Consider the following 24,054-nt stretch of genomic DNA (forward strand, 5'->3'; position numbering starts at 1 on the left):
ATTCTACATCTCAAAACTAAAATTATATTCAGTTTTCATTCATCACGAAACCCCAACATAAATATAATGTTAATTTATTACCCACTCATCCATTCATAACTTTCCACCCTTCCACTCATTTTTAACCCTCCCAGCCCACCCACCCTAACCCTAACCTCCCAGTCACCTGTCCCTAACAATCCATCCACTCACCCATCTTTAACCTAATTCACACCCACTTATCCCTAACCTTCCACCCACGCACCCATCTCAAGTTATCCACCCACCAACCCATCAACCTCCCAGTCACCCATCCCCCAAACTACCAATCATCCATCCTTAACCTATCGCCCACCCATCCTTGACTTCTCACCCCTCCACCAATCCTTAACTCCCAGCCATCCCAAAACCTCTGAGCCAACTCACCACTACCACCAAACTTCAAATTCCACAGCTCCTCCCAGACATCAGATTGCATGGAATACGGACCGGCGTCAAGGTGCAGTTCTGCAATGCGAGGTCGAGGATTAAGGGACTTCGTCTCCTGTTGAACTGCAGAATGCAACGGAGTGTGGAATGTGTGTGTCAAGTTGAATGATCCTGGAGTCCAGCGTGTGATGAAGCTTGAGAGAGAATCTTGGACTAGAGGAAAGGAACGTGTGTTTGTATGTGTGTGTGTGTGTGTGTGTATGTGTGTGTATGTATGTGTGTGTGTGTGTGTGTGTGTGTGTGTGTGTGTGTGTGTGTGTGTGTGTGTGTATGTATGTGTGTGTATGTGTGTGTGTGTGTGTATGTATGTGTGTGTGTGTGTGTGTGTGTGTGTGTGTGTGTGTGTGTGTATGTGTGTGTATGTATGTGTGTGTGTGTGTGTGTGTGTGTGTGTGTGTGTGTGTGTGTGTGTGTGTGTATGTATGTGTGTGTATATGTGTGTGTGTGTGTGTATGTGTGTGTATGTATGTGTGTGTGTGTGTGTGTGTGTGTGTGTGTGTGTGTGTGTATGTATGTGTGTGTATATGTGTGTGTGTGTGTATGTACTCACCTATTTGTACTCACCTATTTGTGGTTGCAGGGGTCGAGTCCTAGCTCCTGGTCCCGCCTCTTCACCGGTTGCTACTAGGCCCTCCCTCTCCCCGCTCCATGAGCTTTATCAAACCTCGTCTTAAAACTGTGTATGGTTCCTGCCTCCACTACGTCATTTTCTAGGCTATTCCACTGCCTTACAACTCTATGACTGAAGAAATACTTCCTACTATCTCTCTGACTCATTTGTGTCTTCAACTTCCAATTGTGGCCTCTTGTTTCTGTGTCCCCTCCCTGGAACATCCTGTCTTTGTCCACCTTGTCTATTCCACGCAGTATTTTATATGTCGTTATCATGTCTCCCCTGACCCTCCTGTCCCCCAGTGTCGTCAGGCCGATTTCCCTTAATCTTTCTTCATAGGACATTCCCCTTAGCTCTGGAACTAACCTTGTCGCAAACCTTTGTACTTTCTCTAGTTTCTTGACGTGCTTTATCAAGTGCGGGTTCCAAACAGGTGCTGCATACTCCAGTATGGGCCTGACATACACGGTGTACAGTGTCTTGAATGATTCCTTACTAAGGTATCGGAATGCTGTTCTCAGGTTTGCCAGGCGCCCATATGCTGCAGCAGTTATCTGATTGATGTGTGCTTCCGGAGACATGCTCGATGTTATACTCACCCCAAGATCTTTCTCCTTGATGAGGTTTGCAGTCTTTGGCCACCTAGCCTATACTCTGTCTGTGGTCTTCTGTGCCCTTCCCCTATCTTCATGACTTCTGCCCTTCCGTCATGTCGTTCACATATACCAAAAATAGCACTGGTCCTAGGACCGACCCCTGTGGGACCCCGCTCGTCACAGGTGCCCACTGTGATACATCATTACGTACCATGACTCGTTGTTGCCTCCCTGTCAGGTATTCTCTGATCCATTGCAGTGCCCTTCCTGTTATATGCGCCTGATGCTCTAGCTTCTGCACTAATCTCTTGTGAGGAACTGTGTCAAAGGCCTTCTTGCAGTCCAAGAAGATGCAATCAACCCACCCCTCTCTCTCTTGTCTTACTTCTGTTATTTTATCATAAAACTCCAGAAGGTTTGTGACACAGGATTTGCCTTCCGTGAATCCGTGCTGGTTGGCATTTATACTCCTGTTCCGTTCCAGGTGCTCCACCACTCTCCTCCTGATAATCGTCTCCATAATTTTGCATACTATACACGTCAATGACACAGGTCTATAGTTTAGTGCCTCTTTTCTGTCTCCTTTTTTAAAAATGGGAACTACATTTGCCGTCTTCCATACCTCAGGTAGTTGCCCAGTTTCCAGGGATGTGTTGAAGATTATGGTAAGTGGCACGCACAACATATCTGCTCCCTCTCTAAGGACCCACGGGGAGATGTTGTCCGGTCCCATTGCCTTTGAGGTATCGATGTCCCTTAGCAGTTTCTTCACCTCCTCCTCATCTGTATGTATGTCGTCCAACACTTGTTGGTGTATTCCTTGCTGGTGTCCCCATCTGGTCTGTCCCCCCAGAGTCCTTCCTGTCTCTACTGTAAATACTTCCTTAAATCTCGTGTTGAGCTCCTTACATACCTCTTGATCGTTTCTTGTGAGTTCTCCACCTTCTTTCCTCAGCCTTATCACCTGGTCCTTGACTGTTGTCTTCCTCCTAATGTGGCTATACAGCAGTTTCGGGTCAGATTTGACTTTCGATGCTATGTCGTTTTCATACTGTCGCTGGGCCTCCCTCCTTATCTGTGCATACTACTCTTCTACTAATCTCCTTGTTTTCCTGGGTCCTATGCCTCCTGTACCTTTTCCATTCTCTGTTGCACTTAGTTTTTGCCTCCCTACACCTTCGGGTAAACCAAGGACTCGTTTTGGTCTTCCTATTATTTCTGTTTCCCTTGGGAACAAAACTTTCCTCTGCCTCCTTGCACTTTGTTGCCATATATTCCATCATCTCGTTTACTGATTTTCCTACCATTTCTCTGTCCCACTGAACCTCCTGCAGGAAGTTTCTCATACCTGTGTAGTCCCCCCTTTTATAGTTTGGCCTGTCCCCTTCAGTTCCTGTTACCTTCTCCACTTGTAACTCTACTATATAGTCAAAACTCAGAACCACATGATCGCTAGCTCCAAGGGGCCTCTCGTAAGCGATATCCTCAATGTCTGAACTGCTCAGGGTGAACACAAGATCCAGTCTTGCTGGCTCATCCTCCCCTCTCTCTCTGGTTGTGTCCCTGACATGTTGATGCATGAGGTTTTCAAGTACCACATCCATCATCTTGGCTCTCCATGTTTCGGGACCCCCATGTGGCTCCAGGTTTTCCCAGTCGATCTCCCTGTGGTTGAAATCGCCCATTACCAGTAACTTTGCTCTGCTCGAGTGAGCTCTTCTTGTCACCTCAGCCAGTGTGTCCACCATCACCCTGTTGTTTTCTTCGTACTCCTCTCTTGGCCTCCTGCAGTTCTGTGGTGGGTTATACATCACTCCAATGACTCCTTTATGTTCTCCGGACTGAATTGTACCTACAATGTAGTCTCTTTCTCCAATCATGTCCATGCCTTCCATTTCCTCAAATCCCCATCGGTGTTTTATGAGCAGTGCAACCCCTCCTCCCCCTCTACTCCTTCTATCTTTCCTCAGGATCTGATATCCTGTTGGGAAGATTGTGTCTGTTATTGTCTCAGCGAGTTTTGTTTCTGTGACTGCTATGATGTCTGGGGATTTTTCACTGATTCTTTCATTCCACTCCTCATGTTTATTCGTTATTCCATCCGCGTTTGTGTACCAAACCTTTAGTTTCTTTTCTATCATTGTGGTCATGCATGAATATTGGGGTTGGGGGAGCGAGAGCCTTGGTGGGGGCCTATATGGGGCTGTGGTGTAGGTGGGGTTTGTGTTGATGGGGGTGGGGTCAGAATGCCCATAAGGGACAGCTGTTGGGGTGAGGTTTGTGATATGGGGGTTGGTGGCAGAGGGAACAGTGAGTGGGTTGTAGTATAGGTTGCTCAGTTGCGTTGGGAATGTCGCGGGTGGAGTCTTTTGTTGGGAGATTCTGTGGGGTGTGTTTGCCCTTCCTCCTGTGTCTGGGTCCTGTTCATTTTCATTGCTTCTCGTTCCTCCTTGCGTCTCTGTACCCTCTCTTTCAGTGTAGTCCTTTCTTCTTGTGTTCTGTCGCGGTCGAGGTATACTCTCTGGTACCCCTCTTTGTCCCTCAGTCTTGCTTTCTCTTGCAGAATCCTGGTTCGAACTGATTCTTCCTTGAAAGTTACTCTGACAGGCCGTATCCTTCCACTCGCAAACCACCCTATTCTCTGAAAATTTGTCACCTGGGTCATATTGCCCTCCATTATTGTTTTCATGATGCCTTCAATCATTTTATTCTCCTCCTGTTTTATTTCTTCAAAGTTGGCCCCCTTGGCTTCTTGGAGCCCGTACACAAAAACTGACTTCGCCCTTTCCTCCTCCCACTGAGTCTCCATCTGCTTCCTCTGAGGCATTTTATTTCTTTCCATTGACATGCTCTTGCCTTCAGTCCCTGTCATATCTGAAACTTCTATTCTCAGTGAACTGTCTTTCCTGACTAGCTGTCCCTTGCTACTGCAGTTGGCTGTTAGAATCTCTGCATATAGCATACCTTCATTGTCTTCGGACCTGTCGTTTGATCTTAGTGTGCTCATCGTCTTTTCCCTGGCCCCACGTGGGTCTGATAGGGCCTTCGTGTACGGCATGTCTCCGTTGTTGCTTACCATACCATGTGTGTGTGTGTATGTGTGTGTGTGTGTATGTGTGTGTGTGTGTGTGTGTGTGTGTGTGTGTGTGTGTGTGTGTGTGTGTGTGTGTGTGTGTGTGTGTGTGTGTGTGTGTGTGTGTGTGTGTGTGTGTGTACTCACCTAGTTGTACTCACCTAGTTGAGGTTGCGGGGATCGAGTCCGAGCTCCTGGCCCGGCCTCTTCACTGATCGCTACTAGGTCCTGAACCGTGAGCTTTATCATACCTCTGCTTAAAGCTGTGTATGGATCCTGCCTCCACTACATCGCTTCCCAAACTATTCCACTTACTGACTGCTCTGTGGCTGAAGAAATACTTCCTAACATCCCTGTGATTCATCTGTGTCTTCAACTTCCAACTGTGTCCCCTTGTTTCTGTGTCCAATCTCTGGAACATCCTGTCTTTGTCCACCTTGTCAATTCCTCTCAGTATTTTGTAAGTCGTTATCATGTCCCCCCTATCTCTCCTGTCCTCCAATGTCGTCAGGTTGATTTCCCTTAACCTCTCCTCATAGGACATACCTCATAGCTCTGGGACTAGTCTTGTTGCAAACCTTTGCACTTTCTCTAGTTTCTTTACATGCTTGACTAGTGCCACTAAGTGGCACCAGTCACTGGATGAATCCAAAGTCAGCTGTGTGGTAGCACTGGACATTGCTGGCGCTTTCGACCGGGTGTGGCACCAGGGCCTCTTAGCAAAACTTCAAGCACTGGGAACTGCAGGCTCTACGCTATGTCTCCTCAGTGATTACCTTCATGGTAGATCTCTAAGTGTAGTTCTCAATGGAACGGAATCAGCAAGACATCCTATTGGGGCAAGTGTTCCACAAGGAAACGTGCTGGGTCCATTGTTATGGAATGTCTATTTCAACGACCTTCTTCATCTCATCCCAGAATCACATGCATATGCAGACGACTGTACATTGACATTCACTTATCCAAGAGAAGAAATGCCAGCTGCTCTAAGCTACATCAATCACCAGCTGAGAGCTATATCAGCTTGGGGAAATAGATGGCAAGTAACATTTGCACCTGAGAAAACGCAAATGATGATCGTCTCTAGGCACCATGATGGTAATGTTGGTGCAGTAGTAAGGATGAATGGGAGGGTGTTGGCACCTGGAGAAGAAGTTGATATCCTTGGGGTGAAATTTGACTTCAAACTAACCATGAAGAACCATGTTGTAAATCTTGCAAACAAGGCAGCCAGGAAGCTTACAGCACTTCGCCGTATCTCGCAACTGCTTGACAGTAGGGGTTGCAAGATCCTGTACGAGGCACAAGTACGTTCACACCTTGAGTATGCTCCACTTTCTTGATTTGTCTGCCTCCCCTCTCATCTGCGACTGCTTGACAGAGTAGAGAACAGAGCAAGACGTCTCATCTCTTGCCTGGACCCATCCTGGATAGATCTGTCATTTCAGCAGAGCCTTCAACATAGGAGGGATGTGGGTGGCCTTACTGTTATGTACAAGGTCAATATTGTCAAAGTACCACACTTGGATCCACTTCGAGGACAGCGTGAAACAAGATTTTATGCCACAAGACGGGCAGAAAGCAGCAACTTCACTCTGGCTGTACCCTTCTCCAGAACATCACTCCATCTAAGATCATATATACCCAAGATGACTCGAGTATGGAACACATTCGTACAGCATAATGATGTCAACGAGATAAAGTCAGTTGATCAAATGAATATGCTGGTCCACTGATGGCTCCAACTTAATCCTGTTCCCTACTTGTATGTCTCATAACAATAAAAATGCTTTCAAATGAGCTGATGTAGGTAACAGCTCTTAGCTTGCCAATAAAGTTAGGAATCCTTAACCTGTAAATAGCTTGTCAATAAAGCTAGGGATCCTTAACCTTGTCAAACCCTGTGTAAAAAAAAAAATCATTCTTTACTAATTTAGGGTCATTGAAAATGAAAATGCTTAAAATTTCGAATTGGCTCTATTTAGAAAGACATGAACTCGGGTTGGTTGCTGTTACCTGTGACCGAGGAAGAGAAGAAGGTACTGGTATTGTATATGGGAAAGGCTCTTGATTCAAACCCACAATGCGTAGTTGTTTAAATCATATATAGTTTCCTATAGCCACAATGTAAAATTTTTTAAACAATGCATAAAATTTCCATTAATTATTCCATTGAAATGGTAATATTCTTTTTTATGCACCCCGAAAACCATTAAAGTGATATTCCTTTTATCTCTATATCACTATTCTGTTAAAAATTTGTAGACCAGTGTAAGTGATAGTAAGCAAATAAATAATCTTCGAAATTTATCCAGATATAAGTGTTTCAAAATCCCGTAACCATTATTATTCTGTTACAATACTGTTATATCCCAATTTTCAGAATTTTACACCCAATTTATGAGTTAAAATCCCAGTAAATAATATTCGCAACACTAGTACGAATCATTGCATTGCCTCTGTGGACATTTTGTCTCTCAGTAATGTTTGGCTGGTTGTAGATGAGTCAGTTACCAGTCATTCTGTTAGCCAGGCAATCGTTGGTGAAGCCGCGTTAATCTGCAAATTTACTGGTTGCCACACTGCACCTTTCCTTTGGTCAAACATAAGGAGTGAAACATTTAATCTTACTCTGACGAAGAGGCGTGTATTCACTTTCTTGTATGAACTTGTAGTAAATCTGTACATTACGAGATGGAGTTACTGAACTCCTGGAAAGAATAATGTTTATGCCTTAAAATTAGGTTATTATATCTCAGGTATCATCAGCGTAAGTGCCTGGAACTTAGGTGAATGGAACCCAAGTGATTGCACATACTTCACCCTCCATGAGGAGGAGGAAGCATGTGGTACTTAGCATTCAGGAAGGTGGATAGTGGGTGCTGGTGTTATCGTCACCACCACCACTCTCTGGCAGTCAGGCCACTTAGGTTGCTGCTGCACCTGGCCCTCAGTGAGTGGCACTGTGTCACCGGGTGACAGCTTGCTTGATGACTCTCCCCGGCTTTGAATGTCCCACTTGTATTTTTGTCCTATTTTTTCCGTGTGCGTATCAGCTGCAGTATGTCAGGCCCGCTGGACATAAACAAATATACGCGAACCAGAAGGAACACCTGGTCGTTGTACCTTGTAAATTGGCTTTAACGAGATCCAGTTATATTTTTGTTGCGAGTTCGCCTTCTTATACCAGTAAGAAAGTGAACACACTTAGACGCACTTGTACTAGCTAACGCGGAACCAAATGGCCTCTATAGTGAGCTAAGTTTTTTTTTTTTTTGTATCCTGTGTAGTGGTTTTCTGTTCTTAGAATCTCATGCATTTCAGGAAAAGCCTCAAACTGCTCTGAAATTTTGAAATATGCAAAAAAAGAAAAAGGTTTCAAGTTTTTATATTTATCTTGTTTTTAAGTTTATGGCTCTGGCTCGTGTGTGATTTAGTGTCAAGTGCCTCCTTAACAATCTAGGAAGATGCAGTCCACCCGCACGTTTCTCTCTTGTTATATATTTGTGACGCTCTTGTTGAACTTCAACAGGTCTGTGAGATAGGAATGCTGATTGTCAATTATTAAACTCCTTCTCCGCAGATGCTCCACCACTTTCCTTCTCATTATCGTATTCATTACTCGCCAAGGATAATCATCATGTCTGCAAGTCTACTCTTTCGTATGATCCTTACGGGTTTCACTCTTACCCATGATTATACTAGTATTAATAATTGAATATTTGTTTGCTTCTTACCATATTTCTTGCTAACGTTGTTTTTGGCATGTCTCTCGTGCCGTCGTACTGCCTCATTTATATTTCTATCCTTTTACTACAATGTCTGTTTCCAAAGATTATTTTTTTCTTTAAACTGGGTTATTTACTTTACCCTTTTGTTTAATATATTTATTTTTATCACTAACATGTCGTCTTCCTTCTTACTATCACTTTATCAGCATCGTTCACTTACTAATAGCCATTTTTAAGTCCAATATTTCAAAATATATCTCGTGTAACTGTAAATCTGACTCCTCCTCCTCTGTCTATATTGATTTAAATCCGTCTCCTTTTGTCTGGATAATTGTGAACTTGTATTATTCTGTCTCTATGGCTGTAAATCAGTCTCTTTCTGCCTGTTCGGCTATGGATCGTGTTTTTTATCGTCTACATAACTCTGGATCTGTCTATTTTAATGTAAATATTTAAGACATTGAACCAGTCTCTTCCTATACGTTTACAAGACTGAGGCAATCTTTGTCCAAATGGCTGTAAATGAGTCTTTTCTCTCTCTCTCACTTTCCATCTCTCTTCTCTTGATATCTCTTGGCTTTAGCTGACTTTTAATTTCTTTTATCTGCTTTAACCATTCCTCAATTCTTTCTCTATTTCCTGTTGTGTTATCTAGAGATACCGAATCCGTTAAGTGTTGTTCTTTTGTTTATGTTAAGTTGATTGAGACTGTTTCGGCACGATTACTGGTTTATTAAGGAACATCCGGAAGCTCGGTGTTTTTTCTAATCTCATTTGCCCCGGAACAGTTTGTTTTATACAGCAGTTTTCATAATGCCCTGTTTTGTTTTATACATACTATCTGGTACATAATTTATTTAGTGTTTAGATAAAGCAAATTTTAAAACTTCCACTGTATGTTTCGTTTTGTCTTTGAAATAATTCATCGTTTTCCTCAGCACTTCGTTGTTCGGATTAAACATGTCGCGAGTGGATGTACCAGAACTGCAAAAACATACAAAAAAACAAAACCTGCATGTTTGTTTTATTGCTCCTGTCCGCGAGGAATAATTTATTCGCTTTGCCAGACTACTTAATACTAGCAGACTTTCTTTTTATATATAAAATCAGAATGTAAGTCCATTGGCAATTTAGCTCTTTCAGGAAACCGAAAATATATTTCTGTTACACTTTCAGTGTGCATAAGATTCTTTAAGAGTATCATGATCAACAAAGTAATGTAACACCTACATCTTATAGTGTCTTATACTAAACAGTTTTGTATGAAGCTCTCATTGTGTGTGTTTATGGTGGGCTAACTAAAATCCTTGTTTCTGGAATTACATTATCCTAGACTAATTGCGAACAGGTGATATACAACCTTATTTATCCTTGTGTAATCTACAGGCATTAGACATGATAAAGTCAATGATTCAGACACGAAATCGTAATGACACGATTGCAAACAACCCATACCACGGGCGGGGTTAGAGCCCGCGATCAGTGTGTTTGATCGCGGGTTCTAACCCCGCCTGTGGTATTTTTTTTTTTTAATGATTCAGAATAGTTATGAGATGGTCATGAGATGGTTATGCGATGGTCAAAAAATAGTCAGAAAGCAATGAGCTTTTGATTTATTTCGTAATAAAGTATGAAGCAGATTTACACTGGCCCCAGAGTGAAAGTCATTCGTATTGTCCTAAGCTAAAGACGGTGGAAGATAGATACAGATTTAATAATCGCGGGACTTAGAAGTCAATCTTTATGTATGAAGGGTGTCTACATACGGAATTTTAATATACACTGGTCAGTGGTACAAGTGAACCCACGTTAACCAAACGAACCAAAAAGTAAGTTTACTGAACTAGCTGGCTAGCTGGTCCAGTGGCTAACGCGACGGTCTGGAGTTTTGAAACTCTCTGACCGCGGGTTCAAATCCCGCCCGTGGTATGGTTTGTTTGCAATCGTGTCATTACGATTTCGTGAGTCATGTTGACGGCAGTGAAGGGACTTGAGCTAGAGTTCGTCACGGCCACGCTAGCTGGAGATTCGTCTGTAAAAACTTGCATTTGTGGTCACAGTGGTGCCTATGCTAACCTTCCTGTGGTGTAGAAATATACCTAGTTGGACGAATCTTATTGTGGCTAGCTGGTCCAGTGGCTAACGCGACGGTCTGGAGTTTTGAGACTCTCTGGTAAGTTTACTGAACAGAGTTTAGATGGAAATGGGCACGAATACATACACTTTGAACGCCTTTAATGAAAACTCTTTGGTTGTGGGACCTTGATCGCTTAATGTACATGAGATGTAATGAGAGGATGCACTAGTGGCCAGAGAGAGAGAGAGAGAGAGAGAGAGAGAGAGAGCGAGAGTGTGTGTGTGTGTGTATGTGTGTGTGTGTGTGTGTGTGTGTGTGTGTGTGTGTGTGTGTGTGTGCGTGCGTGTGTGTGTGTGTGTGTGTGTGTGTGTGTGTGTGTGTGTGTGTGTGGTGGTAGCGGCGAAGTTAAGTGCGGTACGCCAGAAGTGAAGCGTTTATCTCCTGGCGGCTGTCAAGTGGAAGGCTCGGAGAAGCAAGTTCTGAGATCATGTATGGGCTAAGGATGTGGGAATGTTGTAACTCACAGGTATTTGAACAATGGTTCTGGAGGTTCTGGCAACCTGATCTGCTGGTTCCCAGTACAGCGGGCGTAGAATGTGTCTATAACCTACATCACACAGGATATGGTTTCTCTCACCGCCTTTGTGTTCTTTATGACTATCTTCTGTCACCCAGGCTCTGTGATCTTCATAACCGTATTATAGCACCCAGGCTCTGTGATCATCATAACCGTATTATAGCACCCAGGCTCTGTGATCATCATAACCGTATTATAGCACCCAGGCTCTGTGATCATCATAACCGTATTATAGCACCCAGGCTCTGTGATCATCATAACCGTATTATAGCACCCAGGCTCAGTGATCATCATAACCGTATTATAGCACACAGGCTCTGTGATCATCATAACCGTATTATAGCACCCAGGCTCTGTGATCATCATAACCGTATTATAGCACCCAGGCTCAGTGATCATCATAACCGTATTATAGCACCCAGGCTCAGTGATCATCATAACCGTATTATAGCACACAGGCTCAGTGATCATCATAACCGTATTATAGCACCCAGGCTCAGTGATCATCATAACCGTATTATAGCACCCAGGCTCAGTGATCATCATAACCGTATTATAGTACCCAGGCTCAGTGATCATCATATGTTGATCCTAGAACCCATGCTATGTGATCATAACTGTATTCTAGAACCCTGGCTCTGGGTTCATCAAATGACCAACTTTTATCACCCAGGATATTGGCTATTTGTTGACGGAAATAAATATTAAGTGTCAGTCGTGTCAGCTGAATACCGTTGAATTTTTATCATTTCGGAACGCGAGGATTATTGTTTTTCAGAGCATATAACGTATAGGCAATATTCTGGTAGACAGTAACCACCCGGCAAAGTATTACAATCGTATCTTAAGAGAGTGAAACGTAGAATGTAGAATGATATACACTCTGGTGGAATTGCTGTTTCTATTTTCTGTGTAACAATAATGAAATATGACAGGCAAACATTGCATCTTTATATATATATATATATATATATATATATATATATATATATATATATATATATATATATATATATATATATATATATATATATATATATATATGTATATGTATGTATGTATATATATGCAAAACAACCACTCTGAAAGAATAGAGAAATTCCAAGCGCTTTCGTGACTACTCACATTATCAAGGAACTATGAAAGTGAAGCATCCAAGGAAGCTATATAAGGGGTCGGCCAGCACCTCACTATCAGATCCCACAACGGTTAAACACGTGATGCGCGGCGAGCCAACTTGGATAGGTCCTTTGCAAAACTCACCCCCAAGCTATTTATTTGTCCAGTGTATTATTAAATTCTTCCCAAATTCTATTAATTATAAATGGATCTAATTTATATAAACCAAAGGAAATATTCATATTATTGTCAAAACTGCTTTTTATGAAACAAGATTCAATTATATTCCTGTCGACCACGAACTTGCTTGATACTACTTTCTCAACTTTTTGAAAATCAATTGGATGGTTAAAATCTCTTACATGAATAAATAGAGCATTGGAATCTTGTCCAGTTCTAATGCTATATTTATGTTGTTTTAATCTTAGTTCGAGATTTTTACCAGTTTGACCGTAATAAACTTTATCGCAAATTTTACAAGGAATCTTATAGACACATCCATCAGCATTTTGGGGGGAATTCTTAATCAAAAGTTTTTTTTACTGTATCAAGATTTTTGAATACAACTTTAATATTAAAAGTCTTAAGAAGAGAAGGCATATCAACCAAGTTTTCATGGTAAGGGAGAACCAACATATTTTTAGTTGAATAAGGCTGGTTGCCCTTTTCTGGATTATAAAAAGTGTTCCAAGCAACTTAAAAAGATTTATCAATTACATTTCTTGGGTATTTTAAATCATTACCTATTTCATAAATTTTGGATATTTCCTCATCTATGAACTCAGGACTACAAATTCGTAAAGCTCTCAAAAACATTGATGAGAAAACAGACAGTTTGACTCTATCTTGATGCGAGGAATAATAGTGGACATAGGAACAGTTATTTGTAGGTTTTCTGTAAATTTTAAATTTGAATTCATTATTACCCTTAATAATTAAAACATCTAGAAAAGGCAATGAGTTATTTTCTTCAAACTCAACAGTAAAGTTTATAGAATGGGCTAAGCTATTTAATTTTCCAAGAAAATGGTGTATATCTACATGTTTGGGCATAAGACACAAAATATCATCATCATATCTGAACCATTTAGCTCTTTTAGGGAGGATTGTGTTAAGCAACCTTGTTTCAAAAAATTCCATGTATAGGTTACTAAGAACAGGTGAAAGAGGATTTCCCATTGCCATACCAAACTTCTGAGTGTAAAACTTATCATTAAATACAAATTTTGCATCAACAATGCAAAGTTTAATAAGTTTAATGATAGTAGGAACTGGCAATGGTAAATCATAGTTAACGAGTTTTTCATATAAGAAACTTAATAAATCATCAACAGGAACTTTCGTAAACAAGGAAGTAACATCAAAACTAACCATGTTAAAATCATTTAAGTCATATTAAAGTTGTATTCAAAAATCTTGATACAGTAAAAAAAACTTTTGATTAAGAATTCCCCCCAAAATGCTGATGGATGTGTCTATAAGATTCCTTGTAAAATTTGCGATAAAGTTTATTACGGTCAAACTGGTAAAAATCTCGAACTAAGATTAAAACAACATAAATATAGCATTAGAACTGGACAAGATTCCAATGCTCTATTTATTCATGTAAGAGATTTTAACCATCCAATTGATTTTCAAAAAGTTGAGAAAGTAGTATCAAGCAAGTCCATGGTCGACAGGAACATAATTGAATCTTGTTTCATAAAAAGCAGTTTTGACAATAATATGAATATTTCCTTTGGTTTATATAAATTAGATCCATTTATAATATAATAGAATTTGGGAAGAATTTAATAATACACTGGACAAATAAATAGCTTGGGGGTGAGTTTTGCAAAGGACCTATCCAAGTTGGCTCGCCGCGCGTCACGTGTTTAACCGTTGTGGGATCTGATAGTGAGGTGCTGGCCGACCCCTTATATAGCTTCCTTGGATGCTTCACTTTCATAGTTCCTTGATAATGTGAGTAGTCACGAAAGCGCTTGGAATTTCTCTATTCTTTCAGAGTGGTTGTTTTGCATATTTTGAAATCACCTGTTTACTGTGATCTTATTGCATATGTATATATATATATATATATATATATATATATATATATATATATATATATATATATATATATATATATATATATATATATGTCTTGCCGAATATGTAAAACTGGTCAATTAGCAAGAACTCATTTAAAATTAAGTCCTTTCTGAAATTTTCTTTTATACGTTCAAAGATATATATTTTTCATTAATGTTAATGTAAAAAAATTTACATTTTGCACCAAAAGAATCTTAGAAAACTTACCTAACCTTATTACAGCATGAACAATTTATTTTAGCCTAACCAAACTAAATATATTTTAGCATTGTTGACAGTAATTTAATACTAAACAAACACAGTGAAATATATTTTTTTCGTTAGGTTTAGAATGATTTTGGCGAAATTATTGCATACACAAATTTTCACTTGTCCTATATGGCAAGATGATCGTTGCTATTTAAGCCAAGATAGCAAGTTCTGCCTATTCGGCACGACATATATATATATATATATATATATATATATATATATATATATATATATATATATATATGTATATATATATATATATATATATATATATATATATATGTATATATATATATATATATATATATATATATATATATATATATATATATATATATATATATATATATATATATATATAAATACATATGCAATAAGATCACAGTAAACAGGTGATTTCAGAATATGCAAAACAAAAACTCTGAAAGAATAGAGAAATTCCAAGCGCTTTCGTGACTACTCACATTATCAAGGAACTATCAACTATCATAGTTCCTTGATAATGTGAGTAGTCACGAATGCGCTTGGAATTTCTCTATTCTTTCAGAGTGGTTGTTTTGCATATATATACATACATATATATATATATATATATATATATATATATATATATATATATATATATATATATATATATATATATATATATATATATATATATATGTATATATATATATATATATATATATATATATGTATATATATATATATATATATATATATATATATATATATATATATATATATATATATATATATATATATATATATATATAGTAAACTTATCTAAAATATATTTAGTTGGATTAGGCTAAATTAAACTGCGTTTCTTATAGTAAGGTTCTTTAGGAACAAAATTATTATACATATATATATATATATATATATATATATATATATATATATATATATATATATATGTATATATATATATATATATATATATATATATATATATATATATATATATACATATATATATATACATATATATATATATATATATATATATATATATATATATATATATATATATATATATATATATATATATATATATATATATATATATACATGTATATACATACATATATATATATATATTTATATATATATGTATATAATATATATATATATATATATATATATATATATATATATATATATATATATACATATATATATATATATATATATGTATAATAATTTTGTTCCTAAAGAACCTTACTATAAGAAACGCAGTTTAATTTAGCCTAATCCAACTAAATATATTTTAGATAAGTTTACAATAATTTAATGATAAACAAACACAATATAATGTATTTTTTTCGTTAGGTTTAGAATGATTTTTGCGAAATTATTGCATACACAAATTTTCGCTTACCTTATTCAGCAAAGAAGAGCATTGATATTTAAGTCAAAATCGCAAGTTTTACTTATTCGGTACGACATTATCATATATATATATATATATATATATATATATATATATATATATATATATATATATATATATATATATATATATATATATGATGTGTATAAAGCTGCTATGTCATTTCCACAGGGTTCAGCAGGAGGTTTCACCGGTTTAAGGCCTCAACACTTAAAACAAATACTCAATCCAGCACTTGGTGAGGTTTCAGAGAGGCTGCTGTCTGAACTCACCAAATTTTCCAACCTGTGCCTGGCTGGCGGTGTCCCAGAGGCCATCAGACCCTTTTTCTTTGGTGCCTCATTGTGTGCCCTCCGGAAAAAGGATGGCGGAATCAGGCCCATTGCAGTGGGTAACACCCTTCGGCGCCTAGTCGCCAAGGCTGCAGTAAGAAGGGTGAGTCAAGAGGCGGCTGCAATGCTGAAACCAACTCAGCTCGGTTTCGGCGTTCAACAGGGCTGTGAAGCAGCTGCCCACGCAGCACGAGTATATATCAAAAACATGTCCTATGAAAAAGCCTTGGTCAAATTGGACTTTGCCAATGCTTTCAACTCAGTCAGAAGGGATGCTGCTCTCCAAGCAGTTTATAGAAACTTCCCTTCCCTTTATCCCTTCATAGAATCGTGTTATAGTGTGACTTCCAAACTATTGTTTGGGGACCATGAAATTGACTCGTGTGAGGGCGTGCAACAGGGGGACCCTCTCGCCCCCTTTCTATTTTGTTTGGTCATCAAGGAAGTCACGGAGGCACTCTCCAGCGAGCTCAATATCTGGTTCCTGGACGACGGTACCCTAGCTGGCACAACAGAATCTCTCCTGGAGGACATCAGTAAAATTAAAGACATGGGAGAAAGCCTGGGACTTTCTTTAAACCCCACCAAATGTGAAATAGTTTCTACCAATCAATAGTTGATCCAGAATATTAGTACCGTTTTACCAGGAGCACGAGCCATTGATCCAGCCAATAGCACTCTCCTCGGTGCTCCTCTTGGGTCCAATGCCATCGATCTGATCCTAGGAAAAAAAGTCTCAGACCTCCGGATGAAAGACATTGACACACACGATGCCTTCTACCTACTCACCAGGTGCCTGTCAACCCCAAAACTTACCTATTTTCTGAGATGCTCCCCAGCCTTCACCAGTCCAAAACTCAAGGAATATGACTCTCTCCTGAAGGGCATGCTAGAGAGTGTATTGAATCTTTCCCTTGACGATGGACAGTGGTTGCAAGCCTCACTTCCGGTCAGGCTTGGAGGGCTAGGAGTACGCAGATCCTCCCAGATTGCTCTACCAGCTTTCCTATCCTCTTCCATTGCATCAAACGAGTTGATAAGACAAATTCTTCCTGACACCCTCAGTGACTCAGCAGGAATAGAAGACCCTAGCTATGTTAGTGCCATCACCGAATGGGAGACTCTTGCTGCTCCAGCACCAAACCCTAGTGCAGCACTGGCTCACAAACAGTCAAGCTGGGATAGCCCAATTGCTGAAAAGGTGCTTGCCAACATGCTCAGGGCTGCAACATCAGATAGGGAGATTGCCCGTCTCCAGGCTGTGAGTGCACCTCACTCCGGGGACTTCCTCCAAACAGTTCCCATATCGGCAATGGGAACGCGACTCGACCCTAAGACCCTCCGTATTGCAGTGGCTCTGCGCCTTGCTGCCCCAATTCACACAGAATATATGTGTATTTGCGGCGAAGTGCAAGCAGACCAATACGGTCTACATGGTCTTAACTGTTCCAAAACCAAGGGCTGGCATGCAAGACACAATGAGGTCAACGACTTCATTAAGAGAACCCTTGCTACAGCTGGATGCCCTGCCGAGAGGGAGCCACGATCACTTGCAGCAAACAATACCCACAACCCAGCAAACCGCCCCGACGGGATCACCATCTATCCTTGGAAGAATGGCAAGCTCTTAGCATGGGACTATACCTGTGTGTCCACACTGGCTGACACCTATATCCAGCACAGTGTGGGGCGACAGGGAGGAGCTGCTGACCACAGGGAGGAGTACAAGATCAGCAAGTACAGGGACATTAGCCAACAGTATCAATTTGTCCCAGTGGGATCAGAGACCTTGGGATCATGGGGAAAAAATGCCACACGTTTCCTTAAAGAATTGGGTTCCAGACTCATCGACACCACCAGGGACCCAAGGGCAGCCACTTTCATGTTCCAGCGCCTCAGCGTCGCCATCCAGAGGGGAAATGCTTGCTGCATACTTGGCTCACGTCCAGCCTCGGAGGAGCTGGAGGAAATTCATCATCTTTGATACATTGTGCCATTGTATTCATGTTTATGTTTTTTTTCTGTAAATGTATTTTGTTTATTAATAAATGTTCACATAGAATATAAATATAGGGGGTGGTAGGAGAAGAAAATATTCAAACAGCTACGGGGAGAACCTTGAGTTTTCCCTGAGGTACGTTTATTGTCTTCTCTGAGGATGAGGGTCCCCATTCCAGCCATAGAGGTGGTACTTCCCTATATAACTATATATATATATATATATATATATATATAATATATATAATTATATATATATTATATATATATATATAATTATATATATATATATATATATATATATATATATATATATATATATATATATATATATATATATATATATATATATATATATATATATATATATATGTATATATATATATATATATATATATATATATATATATATATATATATATATATATATATATATATATATATATATATATATATATATATATATACATATATATCGTGCCGAATATGTAAAACTGGTCAATTAGCAAGAACTCATTTAAAATTAAGTCCTTTCTGAAATTTGCTCTTATAAGTTTAAAGATATATTTTTTTCATTAATGTTAATGTAATTTTTTTTAATTTTGCACCGAAAGAATCTTTGAAAACTTACCTAACCTTATTATAAAAAGAACAATTTATTTTAGCCTAACCCAACTAAATATATTTTAGATTTGTTTACAATAATTTAATACTAAGCAAACCCAGTGAAATATATTTTTTTCGTTAGGTTCAGAATGACTTTGACGAAATTATTGCATACACAAATTTTCACTTGTCCTATATGGCAAGATGAGCGTTGCTATTTAAGCCTCGGCACGACATATAAATATATATATATATATATATATATATATATATATATATATATATATATATATATATATATATATATATATATATATATATATATATATATATATATATATTCAATAAGATCACAGTAAACAGGTGATTTCAGAATATGCAAAACAACCACTCTGAAAGAATAGAGAAATTCCAAGTGCTTTCGTGACTACTCACATTATCAAGGAACTATGATAGTTCCTTGATAATGTGAGTAGTCACGAAAGCGCTTGGAATTTCTCTATTCTTTCAGAGTGGTTGTTTTGCATATATATATATATATATATATATATATATATATATATATATATATATATATATATATATATATATACATATATATATATATATATATATATATAGGTAGGCAGACAGATAGATAACCAGAATGAAAAAGGTCAGAATGAAAAATGTGGAAATTCCAAGTTCTTTATCAAGAATGTGAGAAATCACGAATTTGCTTGGATCTTCACTATTTTTCTCTGTGATTATTTTGCATAATAGGATGTCACCTGTTACCTGTGATCTTATCGCAACACATGAGGATGTGTCTAGTTAATTTTCCGAGTTGGACTGTAACGTCTTCATAAGTTTCATTCTCCTACGTGCGGGATATTTGTGTATTATTCCAGTTTCGATATTGTGCTTTTTTATTTTTATGAGACTGAATATGCTTTTGTGTGCGTTCACACTCTTTATCTGGAGAGTTTATCTGGAGAGAGTTCCGGGGGTCAACGCCCCCGCGGCCAGGTCTGTGACCAGGCCTCCTTAGGTCAGTGTCCCAGGATGCGACCCACACCAGTCGACTAACACCCAGGTACCCATTTTACTGATGGGGAACATAGACAACAGGTGGAAAGAAACACGTCCAATGTTTCTACTCTGGCTGGGAATCGAACCCAGGCCCTCACCGTGTGAAGTGAGAGCGTTAACCACCAGGTAGTTCTTATTAATGTTGGGTTTCCTTTCAATTTTGTGGGAAAGTGGGTTAGACTGCTTCCTCTGTAGCCAATACATGTCAAACGCTGGAAGCAAAAGGCTACTAATCCCCTTTTTCTGTATTATTTAATAAAAGGACAAGTAAGGAAAGAGTAAACTTTGGTTATTTAAATGTACGAGGATGTAATAAGCTTGATAAGAAATAATTTTTTGATAATGGTTTGTAAAGAAACTCGATGCCTCAGTACTAAGCAAAACGAAATTAAGTGGGGTGGGAGAAGGAAATGGGATTAAATCTGGAATCTGGTGTATATGAGAAAACTAGAATTAGCGAGTAACTAGCAGTATTGTTAAACGATATATTGTGGATAGAAAAGAGAAGGAATAAGTGAATATTTTAAAGTATTAGTTGGATTAGAGTAAAAGTGGAATGTGAGAAATGGATTATAAGTGTTTAACTGAAGGTGAAAGGAGTGGAGAGCGAGAAAGTGAGAGGGAGAAAGTGAGAGGGAGGGAGAGAGAGGGAGGGAGAGAGGGAGAAAGAGAGAGGGAGAAAGAGAGACGGAGAAAGAGAGAGAGGGAGAGAAAAATTTGTTGGAAAATAGATGCTGTAGGTGATATAAATACTAAGATGGAAGGGACTGTCGCACAAGGCACGCCAGTAATGTTTAGAACTCCAAGGTAGAAATTATAATGGTGGGTCCTAGGTTGAAATATTCTTAGAATGTTGTTTAAGAATACTGCAAGAAAAAGTTGATTAATTAATAGGCATACCAAATATGAGGAAATACACAGTGACAGAAGTTGATTAGACTATGAATCTGATACGGTGGTGATGGATAGACTCCTGGGATGAGTGGCATGTCAAATTATTCATTACACAATGGTAGCTATAAGAGCAAATGGTAGATGGAGGACAGCGAGCATGGCGTCAGTAGGTAAAAGAGAAGTGAAAGAAAGGTAGATTAGACATAGTACAGGTAATGAGGAAATGGTCAGAGAATGTAGTGTTAGAGTTTACAGAAGAAATTTGTGTTTACTAGTATAGAAGGGTGAGGGCGGGTGCATATAAGAATGATTGATGGTATGACGACGTAATGAGTGTGCTAAGAGTGAAAGAATATGAGAGATTTTTACAATGTAAAAAAAATACTCCGAAGGCCGAACTAAAAAAAAAAAAAAAGCGGTTACAAGAAGGGCGAAATGATGGATCAAATGAGAGAAACTGTTTCCTGTTAATGGTTAAGATCATTATTTTCACAATCACGATCTCGACCATGTCTCCTTGGTCGGAAAGTATTACAGGATTTGGTTGTACTAAGAAACACATTGAAAAGTAAAGGTATGTATATACTGAAAGTAAGTAAAAGTCTGTAATATATGTCATCCTATATGTTCATGAGAGAAAAAAATTAAGAAAATTTTCAGAAAATCTGCCCTGAAGAAGGGTTAGAGATGTTGCTGTTTAGAGGATCATCTGAACTGTCACCACCTCACAGTTGTCACAAGATAGCTAATGAATGAATGACGAGTGAATGTGCCTCCTTTTTTTGGGTCACCCAGCCATGGTGGGAAATTGCCGATGTTGCGAAAAAAGAACAAATATAAAATCGTGTCAAGTGTGGATACCCTTCATGAAATATCTAGTGAGACTGTCCAAGACTGAATTCTCACTCTCTCTCTCTCTCACTCTCTCTCTCTCTCTCTCTCTCTCTCTCTCTCTCTCTCTCTCTCTCTCTCTCTCTCTCTCTCTCTCTCTCACACACACACACACACACACACACGGGCTAAGCATCTTTCGATAAGTGCCATTGACATCTGATAACGAGTGAACTAGCGCGTGCACACACACACTAACCAGCTCTCTGAGGTGTAATCAATGTAAGACTAGGATGTAAAACTGTTGCTGAAATAATAATAATAATAACTAGATGTGTTTCAGTTATTGTGTGATCCGATAAAGGCATCCCAGTATTTCATAACTCAGTTTCCAGTGCCTTAATGCACGCGACTAAAACAGTGTAGAGTGCAGCATAAGTTGATAATGCAGTTAAATATTAGCGGTGAAGATATGAAGAGAATCGGAAGAGGCATTCACAAGTCATCAGATGGAAATTAATATCCATTTTTCTCAATAAAAATGGTACAATATGGCATATACAAACCAAGTATAACTAAAACTTTTCAGAAGACCCAAAGAGACTAACATCCTAAAACCCACAAGCACCTGAAGACTGAAGCCGCTCGGATGTTGCATTATCATGTAACATCTGAGCTGATTAGCTTATGATTAGCATGTGTTTAGCTTCAAGCTGATTAGTATCTGATTAGCTTGGAGCCTTCCATGCTTATATAAAACATGGAAGGCTTGAAGCTAATCACGTACGGCACTCATAAATTACATCTTGAAAAGCAGTCTTCCCATTTTTCCAGTTTATTAAAAAAAAAAAAAGCAAATTGGAACGTACAATCATTCTAAAATTTTCTCCAAGCAAAACTGGCCAGCTTTTAAGTAAGTCTTTTTCAAGTTTACCCTACAGAAAAATTTTTTTTAACAAGGGTCTTGAGGCCACAGTTGTTATAGACACCTGAAATACCATTAAGTTGGTATAACACAGGATAACCAAATACAATCAAACATTGTGACTTGTTTTTGATCAGAAGAGACATTCTTAAATTATTTCACAGAAATCATGATACACTAACTTTAAGAGATTGTTTCCTCTGAGGAAAAGACATCACCAATGTATCAGTAATATATTTTCCAGTTACTGCGCAGAAGCCCTCAAAATTTGGACCAACACTGTTCCATCCGTTTGATATGATGCATCAATCATTGGAAATTGATGCCCGTCACAACTGTCATTTAAATCGTAGGAAAGCACTAAACCCGATGGGGGTCACGTAGCGCCTGTGGACTGGGAGAAATTCAGATTTATTCTAAACAAAAGATTCTTTGGATCAAGAACCCCTCCATCAGCACAAAGGGAAAATAATACAATATAGCATTTAATACTTCACCATTTCGATATTAAATAAAATAAAATGGCATCTAAACATTTCATTAAATAACCATCTAACACGCGCAAAAATGTGAATGACCTATCCAGCATATAGCACATGACACCCATGCATCTAAATAATCCCATGCATCTTGGCCAAATACATGACACAAGTGCTGAAAATTTGAGGCCGATCGAATAAGGCATTCTCGAATAATAAACGAAAGTTCGAGAGTGAAAAAAAAAAAAACGAAAATTTTGCAGAGAATGAACCGAAAAATAGGAACGTCTAACGTCTTTAAACTTGAAGATACCATAAAAATGATGATTATTTTTTACCAGTTTACTTTTTCTCATTTTCATTTTATTTAAAAACTGCAATGCTGTAAGATAAAATATTTTTCTTTTTATTTTGCTAAACAATACTTTTGGGTGAAATTGGAAAAAAAATTGACAAATTAGCACTTACACAGCTTAAAATTACAAGGAAACAATTTTCTTAATAAAATTTGCAAATTGAAGTTTACACAGCTCAATGTAAGTGACAAATTTTGTGTTTATAAACCCACCCCCACCAACGGTAGAAGTTTGAAGTTGAACAGACAAAGCATTCTTCACTAATTGATATAATTAAAACGATTCTCTCTTTTAAATTATTTCACACAAATGATATAGCTACATAAATGAGCATTAAATTGATTTAACCAACGATAACCAAATGCAAACACTTGACTTATTTCTGATCTGAAGAGCCAGTCTGCAATAATTTCACAGAAACATATTCTATTAACAAAATTGGCACATCATAATTTACACAGCCTAACATTAACAGATTGTTTCTCGCTGAGGAAAACTCATCAGCACTAAAAGTTTAAAGTTGACGAGAAGAGAAGTTTTCCAGTTATTGCACAAAATCTTACGAAGTC

Source organism: Cherax quadricarinatus, chromosome 11, assembly GCF_038502225.1.
Source record: "Cherax quadricarinatus isolate ZL_2023a chromosome 11, ASM3850222v1, whole genome shotgun sequence".
Classification (NCBI taxonomy): Eukaryota; Metazoa; Arthropoda; class Malacostraca; order Decapoda; family Parastacidae; genus Cherax; species Cherax quadricarinatus.